Source organism: Lepisma saccharinum, chromosome 23, assembly GCF_977018435.1.
Source record: "Lepisma saccharinum chromosome 23, izLepSacc3.1, whole genome shotgun sequence".
Lineage (NCBI taxonomy): Eukaryota > Metazoa > Arthropoda > Insecta > Zygentoma > Lepismatidae > Lepisma > Lepisma saccharinum.
The window spans coordinates 11,185,684-11,199,567 of NC_139251.1; positions in this window are offsets into that span (position 1 = coordinate 11,185,684).

Here is a 13,884-nt window from a genome sequence, read left to right on the forward strand (position 1 = left end):
ATTAACAAGGCTGTTTAATTTACAATTGGATACACACCCCAATTATTTTAACAAGAATTTAAATTTTGAAAGCATGATAAATAGATGCAGGGGTGCAAGTTTAATTCCTGTAGCAAGTGGAAACAATTCTAGATATTTATACCCATGCATGTGTGCCCTGTATCCTGGAGAGGTTGTGCATTCATGCGGGCATGTTGTGTGCAGGTATTGCTACCTAAATACCTACACAACATCAGATTGCTGCAAATTGTGCCTCAATACTATAACAAAATATTACAAAATTAATAATCTATCATGTGCACTGTGTTCAGGACAAGGCTATTATGTTTATACATTCACAAAACAATTTCTATGCTACAATCATGAGATTGATGATAGTTTTGTACTCGAGATAAAAATGGAAGATGGTCCCTTGCAAGAAGAATAAAAAAAATGAGGATTAAAAATTTTATCAATTATGTGAGCTTCAGCACTCTCGATGAAATCTATGAGAATATTGACAATGAAAGCATGATTCTTGTGATGTTGATGTGCAATAACACTGGAAATGTCACTGTAGATTAGAGAAACCAGGGCTACAGGCAATCTATTCTATATAAGCATATAATATTTGTGTACAAGAAACATAATCAATTTTACCTGTTGTCAGAACCAAGTGACAGATCAGATAAAATAAGAGAAATACACCTATATCCAAGGGGCATTGGAATTGAATATGATGGGGGAACATACCAGGATAAGATGGCTCTACTCCCAGAGAGCTCCCCTGTTAGAGTTGGGAATTTTGGATTATATATTACAGATTATCAGAATTCAATATTTCATACACACCTGCAATCCTTTGGGATTGACAGTTTCAAAAGATATGTGATATACCCTGATCAGAACATGTTGATGAATCACCTATTGGGCCCATGTGCAAGAAGAGGGCCCTACTACCGTGCAGCAGGCAACACCGGGATGCTTGAGATATTGCTCAACAATCAAGTGAGATTCAGAATGTTTGATTCCTACAACAAAATTGTGCAGGTATTCTACACAGACAAGTGGGAAGAATACACACAGCAGCTGTTTAGGAATAGGCAAGAAAACAGCTGGGTTATCTACACCTTGAAAATGTTGGTGAGATACACAGAAACTGCCAGTCTTGCCTGCCATCTGCATGGTACAAGCTTTTGCAAAATGTTAGATTGATTCCTGAACAATTTAAGAATCCACCATGTAAATTAGAGCTGGTGAAAAATAATTTTGTAGAATTTGAACCCGATCTGCCTTTTGATCTGGTGAAGCTCTACAATCCATACATGGTGAATGTTATTGCAGAGTGCAAAAAAATTGAAAACAACAGAATGTTGTACAGGCTATGGGGAAGAACCATAAGAAACTGGGCAAGAATGGTGCTGTTTTTACATGACATACTGTTTGTTCAGGCTCCCAGGCATATAATTGAAGGCCTCAATATGCTGGCCGAGATGATATGTTTAGAAATTTTTGGGATTTTCTGGATACAAACCCTGTGCTCACTGCAGAGGTTGCATGTTTCATAAGATCTTCAAGATTTACTAGGGAAACACTTACAAAATTTATAAATATATGGTACTAGTAGTTGTATTTACAATATAACCAGGACGAGAAAGTATGAACCACCCTCAGGCAGATTTGCCTACACTTAAAACTAGCTCAACATGCCCATACGAGCTTTTTGCTCAAGTGTGGAACTCTGTCTAATCCAAGATTTTTGTAAAAATGCCCTCGGGAATTTCCCGGGAAAGTATGAGCCCCCTCAGATTGATTTGCCTACACTTATAAAAGGCACTTCTGTGATATTGTTGTCCATAAATTTGTTAAAAATATGCCCCTCTTGATATTTTTTTGGCTACACTTAAAACTAGGCCAAAAAGCCACCCACACCCACATACACACCCACACCCACCCACACACCCACCCACACATATTTACTTCCGGTCCACTTCCGGTTTGCCTACTTCCGGTCCACTTCCGGCCCACTTGTGGCCTATTTCTGGTTTATTTCTATTGCATCATGCTGTGCAACAAATTATTATCCAATATTATGCAATAAATTATTAGGCATGTGTTTTAATCCATGCTTAGGGTATATAAAGAGATTTTGCATTACATATCAGCCAGTATTGTGAGAGTGGCTGAGGAGTACAGATGTGTTGTTACAGTGCTTTTCATACTACAGGCCTGTTTGGTTTAATATATAATATTTCTTATTATTCAATTTCTGATATATTGAACAAAAAGGCTTATATTTTGTATAAAAAATCTGATATTTGTTACATCCAGCTTGTTTGTTGTAATCCACTCATATTTAGAGTCAGGCTTATATCTGTCCCAGCCTGTTATACAAAAATCAATACATAACACAGTGTAAGGTCATTGCTTTTCTAGGACATGCATGTCTGTGCAGGTATTTGTGCTAGGTCAGTGTGGATCAATATTTATTCTCTTTTTCCACTTGTAGGCTATTAGCTTTACAACCTGTCATAAGATAAGTATAGAGTTTTGATTTGAACCCCAAGAAATTTTATATAAATACCAAAGCCAAAAAATATTAACACACACACACACACTAAATATACAAAACACACTGCTGAACCCAACTGATATTTTTTATTAAGCATAGAATTTTGATTTGGACCCCAAGAAATTTTATATAATGAACCAACAACAAAAATGCCGAATCAAAAATATTGCAATCAATGCAATAAAAATATATCCAGCCCCAATTGGGCCAGGCACCAAAGAAATTGTCTTCTAGACAAATGCAGAACTCCCACTAAAATATGCCCCAAATGCCATAGAGAATATAGCATGCAATACTTCACATATAAACATACAGATACTTCTTCTGCACAGTCATCAACATTGCCAAACAAAATTGATTGGAAATATTTGTGTTATTGCCCTGTATAGCTTGGATTGCAAGGCCATATTTTGTAATTTTGTAGACCAGGAACTTGACCCTGTGCACCAGAAACAGGCCATAAGATGTTTATCTACAAATTATGCAAATATAATGGAGCATATAATATATTTTACAATTTTGATAACAGATGATGAAGTTAAAACAAAGCTGGAACGTATGTTGAAACGTTTATAAAAAAACAATAGTGGAAAATATCAGAATCAGATTATCAGGGTATGTATTATTCACATCTTATCTATAACATATCAGCAAGGGTAAATAATATTTTCAAGGCAGCCTACACAACACAGCTCTGTTAGAGATAAGGATTATGACAATAACAATATCAACAAGGCTCTATATCTATGTGTGAGATTTGTACCTACACAACACAGCTCTGTTAGGGATTCATAACAGTTCCATGCTGTAGAAATATCAGCAAGGCTCTATTAGATGTTATTTCCATAGTAATCACCTGTCCATAATAATTCCAAGCTCAGCAAGGCTCTGTATCTGTGTGGGATTTGTAATTGTTAGAGATAGGGATATTAAGTATAGAATTAATACTAAATATTATTTCATTTTCTGTGTCTGTATCTAATATCTATCTTCATGCCTATCTATAATAATTCCAAGCTCAGTATTAAAGCTTGTTCCCAATAACAGCATCACCGCACAGCTCTGTAAGGTATAGGGATATTGAGTATAGATTTATAAAATTTGTGTCTAATATCTATCTTCATGGCAATCACCTATCTATAATAATTCTAAGCTCAGTATTAAAGCTTCTTCCCAATAACAGCATCACCACACAGCTCTGTCAGGTATAGGGATATTGAGTATAGATTTATAAAATTTGTGTCTAATATCTATCTTCATGACAATCACTTATCCATAATAATTCTAAGCATAGCAAGGATTTGTATCTGTGTAGGATTTGAATGCGGTTCTCAATAACACACCTATCTATAATAATTCTAAGCTCAGCAAGAATTTGTATCTGTGTAGGATTTGAATCCTCTCAATAACAGCTTCACCGCACAGCTCTGTCAGGTATAGGGATATTGAGTATAGATTTATGGATAAATATTATTTACCTCTTCATGGCAATCACTTATCCATGATTTGAATCCTGTTCCCAATAACATTATGACCGCACAGCTCTATCAAAAGAATATTGAGTATAGATTTACAAAAATTTATTTACTAGATATTATTTCATTCTCTGTGTTCTTTATGACAATTACCTATCTATAATAATTCCAAGCTCAGCAAGGCTCTGTATCTGTTTGTGTTTGTGTCTAATATCTATCTTCATGACAATCACCTATCCATAATAATTCCGCTCTGTATCTGTGTAAGATTTGAATCCTGTTCCCAATAATTATATCACCGCACAGCTTTGTTAGGTATAGGGCAATCACCTATCCATGATTTGAATCCTGTTCCCAATAACAGCATCACTACACAGCTCTATTAAATATAGGGATATCGAGTATAGATTTATGGATAAATATTATTTCTATATCTATATCTAATATCTATCCTCATGGCAATCACCTATCCATGATTTGAATCCTGTTCCCAATAACAGCATCACTACACAGCTCTGTTAGGTATAGGGATATTGAGCATAGATTTATGTTATTAAATATTATTTCATTCTCTGTGTTTGTGTCCAATAACAGCAGAGATATTGAGTATCTATCCTCATGGCAATCACCTATCCATAATAATTCCGCTCTATATCTGTGTAAGATTTAAAGCTTGTTCCTAATAATATTAACCACACAGTTCTGTCAGGTATAAGGATATTGAGTATAGATTGAAGGAAAATATTATTTCTGTGTCTGTATCTAATATCTATCCTCATGACAATCACCTATCCATGATTTGAATCCTGTTCCCAATAACAACATCACCGCACAGCTCTGTCAGGTATAGGGATATTGAGTATAGATTTATGGAAAATATTATTTCCGTATCTGTATCTAATATCTATCTTCATGACAATCACCTATCCATGATTTGAATCCTGTTCCCAATAACAACATCACCGCACAGCTCTGTCAGGTATAAGGATATTGAGTATAGATTTATGGAAAATATTATTTCTGTGTCTGTGTCTAATATCTATCCTCATAACAATCACCTATCCATGATTTGAAGCTTGTTCCCAATAACAACATCACCGCACAGCTCTGTCAGGTATAGGGATATTATAAATTTATTGATAAATATTATTTCTGTGTCTGTGTCTAATATCTATCCTCATGGCAATCACCTATCTATGATTTGAATCCTGTTCTCAATAACAGCATCACAGCACAGTTCTATTAAATATAAAAATATTATAAATTTATTGATACTGTGTTTGTGTCTAATAGGATATTGAATATCTATCTTCATGGCAATCACTTATCTATAATAATTCCAAAGCTCTATATCTGTGTGAGATTTGAAGCTTGTTCCCAATAACAGCATCACTGCACGGTATAGGATATTGAGTATAAATTTATGGAAACTACAGCTCTGTTAAAAATTATTATCTAGATATTATTTCCGTGTCTGTATCTGTGTAATTGAATCTTGTACCTAAGTTCCAATTCCCAATAATAACATTATTGCACAGCTCTGTCATGTAAAGGGATATTGAGTATCTATCTTCATGGCAATCACCTATCCATAATAATTCCAAGGCTCTGTATCTGTGTAGGATTTGAATCCTTTTCCCAATAACAACATCACCGCACAGCTCTGTTAATGAATATTTTTGTAAATGTATAATTGAATCTTGTACCTAATAACAAAAATATTGAGTATCTTCATGGTAATCACCTATCCATAATAGTTCCAAAATTTGAATCCTGTTCCCAATAATTATATCACTGGTATCTTTACTCTAAGCTCAGCAAGAATCTGTATTTGTGCGAGGTTTTGAAGCTTGTTCCCAATAATTATATCACCGCACAGTTTTGTTCATGGCATAGTTCTAAGTTTAGCAAGGATCTGTATATTTGAATCCTGTTCCAATAACAGCATCACTGCACAGCTCTGTCAGGTATAGGGATATTGAGTATAGATTTATGGAAACCACAGCTCTGTTAAAATTGTTCCCAATAACAGCATCACTGCACAGCTCTGTCAGGTATAGGGATATTATTTCATGGCAATCACCTATCCATAATAGTTCTAAGCCCAGCAAAAATCTGTTTCTGTGTGGGATTTGAATCTTGTTCCCAATAACAGCATCACCGCACATCTGTCAGGTATAGGGATGTTGAGTATAGATTTATAGAAACCACAGTTCTGTATGCATTATTATTTATCTAGATATTATATCTGTGTCTGTGTAATTGAATTTTGTACCTAATAACAGCAGAAATATTGAGTATCTTCCATGACAATCACCTATTAAGCTCAGCAAGAATCTGTATCTGTGTAGGATTTGAATCCTGTTCCCAATAACAGCATTATTGCACAGGGATATTGAGTATCTAGATATAATTTCATGGCAAAAATTAATTCTTCACTCCTATCCATAAATCTGTGTAGGATTTGAATCCTGTTCCCAATAACAACATCACTGCACAGCTCTGTTAGGTTTAGGGACTAGATATTCATCATCACAACATGCAGCAGAGCTGTTCATAATTGATAAGATATAATTGTACTCAGAACAAACCTCTATAAGATATGACAACCTGCAACAATTTGGATGTATGAGATGTTTTATTGATTTTATGTTTCTGTATTTTTCAAGCTCTGCTGTTACAAACACTTCAGTCTTGTCCCTGTATATGTACTCAGCAACATATGGGCCATCACTGTAATAATATCTGCCACATGTTCTGTGATTATATGCTCTAACAACTTCATAATCTAAACAAAAAAATAAACCTGAAAACATATCTGTAATCTTATAATAATTATTCTTATCGGTGATACGAACATTGTCAATTCTAACAAGTTTAATTTTCAATAGGCTCTTCACATCAGTGCAACAAATTTTTGCAGATTCAATATTGGGCACAGTGGGCTGCCCGCACCTGCTCACATCTGTAATTGTTTTATTGTCATCCTGGAAATACATGCACATCATCAGGTATTCATATTGAATATTTAAGCACAGCCTGGGTAATAGGGGAACAATATTATATTTTTCATCATCTTCTGTTATCAAAATTGTAAAATATATTATATGCTCCATTATATTTGCATAATTTGTAGATAAACATCTTATGGCCTGTTTCTGGTGCACAGGGTCAAGTTCCTGGTCTACAAAATTACAAAATATGGCCTTGCAATCCAAGCTATACAGGGCAATAACACAAATATTTCCAATCAATTTTGTTTGGCAATGTTGATGACTGTGCAGAAGAAGTATCTGTATGTTTATATGTGAAGTATTGCATGCTATATTCTCTATGGCATTTGGGGCATATTTTAGTGGGAGTTCTGCATTTGTCTAGAAGACAATTTCTTTGGTGCCTGGCCCAATTGGGGCTGGATATATTTTTATTGCATTGATTGCAATATTTTTGATTCGGCATTTTTGTTGTTGGTTCATTATATAAAATTTCTTGGGGTCCAAATCAAAATTCTATGCTTAATAAAAAATATCAGTTGGGTTCAGCAGTGTGTTTTGTATATTTAGTGTGTGTGTGTGTGTTAATATTTTTTGGCTTTGGTATTTATATAAAATTTCTTGGGGTTCAAATCAAAACTCTATACTTATCTTATGACAGGTTGTAAAGCTAATAGCCTACAAGTGGAAAAAGAGAATAAATATTGATCCACACTGACCTAGCACAAATACCTGCACAGACATGCATGTCCTAGAAAAGCAATGACCTTACACTGTGTTATGTATTGATTTTTGTATAACAGGCTGGGACAGATATAAGCCTGACTCTAAATATGAGTGGATTACAACAAACAAGCTGGATGTAACAAATATCAGATTTTTTATACAAAATATAAGCCTTTTTGTTCAATATATCAGAAATTGAATAATAAGAAATATTATATATTAAACCAAACAGGCCTGTAGTATGAAAAGCACTGTAACAACACATCTGTACTCCTCAGCCACTCTCACAATACTGGCTGATATGTAATGCAAAATCTCTTTATATACCCTAAGCATGGATTAAAACACATGCCTAATAATTTATTGCATAATATTGGATAATAATTTGTTGCACAGCATGATGCAATAGAAATAAACCAGAAATAGGCCACAAGTGGGCCGGAAGTGGACCGGAAGTAGGCAAACCGGAAGTGGACCGGAAGTGAACCGGAAGTGGACCGGAAGTGGACCGGAAGTGGACCGGAAGTAAATATGTGTGGGTGGGTGTGTGGGTGGGTGTGGGTGTGTGTGTGGGTGTGTGTGTGGGTGGGTGTGGGTGTGTATGTGGGTGTGGGTGGCTTTTTGGCCTAGTTTTAAGTGTAGCCAAAAAAAATATCAAGAGGGGCATATTTTTAACAAATTTATGGACAACAATCTCACAGAAGTGCCTTTTATAAGTGTAGGCAAATCAATCTGAGGGGGCTCATACTTTCCCGGGAAATTCCCGAGGGCATTTTTACAAAAATCTTGGATTAGACAGAGTTCCACACTTGAGCAAAAAGCTCATATGGGCATGTTGAGCTAGTTTTAAGTGTAGGCAAATCTGCCTGAGGGGGGTTCATACTTTCTCGTCCTGGTTATATTGTAAATACAACTACTGGTACTCAATCCTATACAAGGATCCATACAAATATATGAAAAAGAACATGTGTCTCAGAGTTGAATTGTATGAGAAGCTGTGCAATGTTGATGAACCCTGTAATATTGATGTGGACAAGTTGGAAAATGCTCTGGGTGATTTTGCAAATATGCTAGGAGAATGCCTACCTGCTGCACCTGATAGCAATAATAGAATTGAAGATGATGACAAGTATTTCTGGTGGCTCCCCGAGCAACATATTACAAACAGGCAGATGATGAAGAACATGGCCAGGAACACTGAATCATTTACACCATTCACTGTGTTTGAGAAGAACATGTACATTGAGATGCTTAGAAGAATGATGCTGAATGATTTATTTGGATGCATCTCTCACGATACTCATCCAAATTATGCAGCAGGAGCCGAGAAGTTGAATATTCTCATTAGAAGGATCAAGAATTACAACAGGCGCAATATTGCTGTGATTGGAAACATTGCTGAGGGGGAACAACAACTCTGCACCTTGGCTGTGCCAGTGTATTCTGTTTCCTGTTGATGTTGCATTTCAATGCGGGCATGTATTTTGCAGATATTGTTTTCTAAACAGAGTTGTTGAGAATAAAGCTGCATGCTGTCCAAAATGTAACAAATCAAATAATAGGACCTATGTTATACACAACTGGATATGCAGCTGCTGCCAGGAACAAGTGTCTAATCCTGTCATATCACTGTCTGAGGAGTTGTTTTGCAGAGAGTGCAGCCCTGGTGATCATACTGCACTGTTGAAAACATGTTGATACAATTTAACAGTATTAGCAGGTTTGAAGATTATTTCAACATACAAGCCGCTCTATGCAACAATGCAGATGCTGATCTTGACAAGTTGATCAACAATGGCATGCATTTTATATTTGTGGCTGATTATGATGTACCTGGTGATTTGAAGATACTTGCACCCAGTAGATACAGTGCATCCATAGACTGGAACATTTGCAAGATGTTTTACAAGAAAAATTACAGATATAAGCTATTGCCCGATGATATTCCAATAGATTTTTTCCTGCTTCCAGGATATTTTGCATTGCAGATAGGAAACAGGGTATACAAAACAAGATATGATGACAAGTTTGTTGCAGGAAGCTGGCCTGTATTGTACAGCTCTGGCTTGTTTGTGGTGGATCTGCAGAACAGCATATTTAAAACACAACTATACTCTGAATGTATAGAGTGTCCAAACAGGTGTGTGCATTTTACAAATTATTACACTCTGTCAAAATTGTTGTCAGGTCCATGTTACAAGGGACCATACTATTACAGACTTTTAGATGTGGACAACATTAAATTGATAAGAATTGTGAAAAAACAAATTAAGATTGCACCCAGCCCTTACAAGTATATCCAGAATGTTTTGAACCTGCCATACACAGATAACTGGGCAATATGTGTAAATTTTATAACCCACAACAAGACATGCAACATGCTCTTCTATTGCCTAAAATTGTTGGGAGAGATACACAAGAATTGTAGAGTTTGTGTAGGTGCATTATGGTACAGAATTTTACAAAATGATCCTGTATCTATAGAAGATTTTAAAAAATATTATTATTGTACACTCAACATATACAGAAATAATAATCACTCTCAGCCAAGAATACCCTTCAAAATTGCCCACCAGTATAACCCAGAATTGCCTAATCTACTCTATGAATATGTTGAAATTGTAGATGGGCCTATCCTATTGCATGTGTGGACAAACATTATTAATTTCTGGACACAGAGTGTTATGTTGTTTCATGAATTATGTTCATATGTGCCCAAATATTTAAACAATGTGAAGAAATTTAAGATAGACCATCCTGTTGATAAATTGTGGCATCTTACCCTTTATCATGAAATTCACAAGTTTATATTTTCTTCAAAATTTACAAAATCTCAATTAACTGATTTTATAAACAAGTGGTACTGTGCTATGTTTAAGCATGATGTGTGTTCATATATGGAGGATCCCCTGACAATCAAGATAGAGTGCACTTTAAAAGGAGTTATAGAATCTTCAGAAAAATTAGATAGGTACCTGTCTGATTTTTCAAACATGCTGGGACTATGCCCTGAGATACATGTGAAGAAGCAAAATAAGCAAGATCACAATGAGATGTACTACTGGTGGCTGGATGACAGGGAAAAAATAAATTCTGACAGGCATCACCTCATGACAAGTGACCCCTTCCAATTTTCACCTGCAGATGTTTTTGAGCAGAGGATGCTCATAGAACTGCTCAGAAGATTCTGGATAGACAGGTTGTTTGGAAAGCACTTCCATGATACACATCCATATTACAACAAAAATCTTGACACCAGAATCAACAACCTGAGGAATTTTAAAGATGAGAATATTGCATATATGCTTTTTGAGCGTGTGGCATGCAATTGTGGTGTGTTCAACAGTGATGTTGCATACAGCTGTTCTCACTTATTCTGCAGGTACTGCTTTATGAATCATGTAACAGATGATATTACAAGATGCCCATGTTGCAATTGCAAAATTCAATTGCAATCAACAACAACTAGGGTCTCAATTTTGTCTCTGGAATCATAGCTTTTCTGTCTAATATTCTCGAGATCTTGCTTTTCAGATATATTTCTGATGGAACTATCTGGTGTTGTTCTATATTTGTTATTGCATATAATGTGTAATAATTTAGGAATGTGTTGGGGGATGAATTGAATATTATCCAGATGGATTTTGTAAGGCAACCCCCAACATAATTGCTGGGTGGCACATCTATGCCATTGTTTCCACACAGTAGGGGAAAGAATATAAATCTGTTGCTGTCAATATTGTAGATGTTTATCTGGTTGCTTCTTATGAGGTACTTTGCTCTCTGCTTTAATTTCTTGGAGATGCTTCTCATTTGCAAGTCAAACATGTTTGCATTGTGAGCCTGGCATCTTATAACCTCATTGATGAAATCAATGCACCGGCAGGCTGGATAATTCTTTCCCACAGTTGCATGTGTTGCTCCAGTTGTTCTTCTCTAGTGATAGGGTAATACAATCATGATCACAATTCCTAAATTTTTGCCTTAAAAAATACATAACAAGCTCATTCAAATATGTGTGCTTTGAGTACTCAACCCGGTCAGGATCAAAATCCACCCCACTATATAAATTCCCCTCATCTGTGGTGATAAATTCAGTATCACTATACACTAATTGCTTATTTTTATTTAAAAATCTGAAATGCTTCCAATTTGAACTCTGAAATGCAATCATGTACATCCTATACTCAAAACACCACCACTCATGGCAATTGTTGAACCAGTGATCATCAAACAATTTCAACATGTAGTAGTATCGATACCTATCTGTATAAAAATTAACAAAAAATCCAACAATCCTTCTGCCCCTGTTGTATACAAATCTTTCAAACTTGCTGAGAAGCTTAAGACACAGGTATTGGAATGGCCTGTCACTGATAAGCACCCACTGCATTTCAGTTTCATTCTGTACAGCAAACAGGTTATACTCAGACAGGCCAGAGAACCTAATCCTGAAATCCTCAACAAGAGACTTGGATTTTATGTACTTTGAAATGCATCTTCTCTCAAAAAATCCAGTATCCATAGTTATTTACATAAACACTTCCCTGCCTGTCCTATGTTGAGATTGTTTCTAGCAAATATTTAACAGTTGCAGAGCTCTGTTTTAACAGAAAAAATAATATTACCTGATTGCTGTGTCTGTCTTGTTTGTGCTGAGATTCTTAGCAGGTTGATGTCCACTGCCAGATTCTTGTATCTGAAATACATGAAATTACACAAACAATAACAATAACAAATTCAATATTCCTATCTATAAACCCACCGTTGATAATTTTATTCAAAAATTTGTAATGCCTCCAATTTAAACTCTGATGTGCAAGTATGTACATCCTATACTCTGCAAACAATTCATAGCAATTGTCCAGTCTGGCAGTGTAATTTCATGTATTTCAGATACAAGAATCTGGCAGTGGACATCAACCTGCTAAGAATCTCAGCACAAACAAGACAGACACAGCAATCAGGTAATATTATTTTTTCTGTTAAAACAGAGCTCTGCAACTGTTAAATATTTGCTAGAAACAATCTCAACATAGGACAGGCAGGGAAGTGTTTATGTAAATAACTATGGATACTGGATTTTTTGAGAGAAGATGCATTTCAAAGTACATAAAATCCAAGTCTCTTGTTGAGGATTTCAGGATTAGGTTCTCTGGCCTGTCTGAGTATAACCTGTTTGCTGTACAGAATGAAACTGAAATGCAGTGGGTGCTTATCAGTGACAGGCCATTCCAATACCTGTGTCTTAAGCTTCTCAGCAAGTTTGAAAGATTTGTATACAACAGGGGCAGAAGGATTGTTGGATTTTTTGTTAATTTTTATACAGATAGGTATCGATACTACTACATGTTGAAATTGTTTGATGATCACTGGTTCAACAATTGCCATGAGTGGTGGTGTTTTGAGTATAGGATGTACATGATTGCATTTCAGAGTTCAAATTGGAAGCATTTCAGATTTTTAAATAAAAATAAGCAATTAGTGTATAGTGATACAGAATTTATCACCACAGATGAGGGGAATTTATATAGTGGGGTGGATTTTGATCCTGACCGGGTTGAGTACTCAAAGCACACATATTTGAATGAGCTTGTTATGTATTTTTTAAGGCAAAAATTTAGGAATTGTGATCATGATTGTATTACCCTATCACTAGAGAAGAACAACTGGAGCAACACATGCAACTGTGGGAAAGAATTATCCAGCCTGCCGGTGCATTGATTTCATCAATGAGGTTATAAGATGCCAGGCTCACAATGCAAACATGTTTGACTTGCAAATGAGAAGCATCTCCAAGAAATTAAAGCAGAGAGCAAAGTACCTCATAAGAAGCAACCAGATAAACATCTACAATATTGACAGCAACAGATTTATATTCTTTCCCCTACTGTGTGGAAACAATGGCATAGATGTGCCACCCAGCAATTATGTTGGGGGTTGCCTTACAAAATCCATCTGGATAATATTCAATTCATCCCCCAACACATTCCTAAATTATTACACATTATATGCAATAACAAATATAGAACAACACCAGATAGTTCCATCAGAAATATATCTGAAAAGCAAGATCTCGAGAATATTAGACAGAAAAGCTATGATTCCAGAGACAAAATTGAGACCCTAGTTGTTGTTG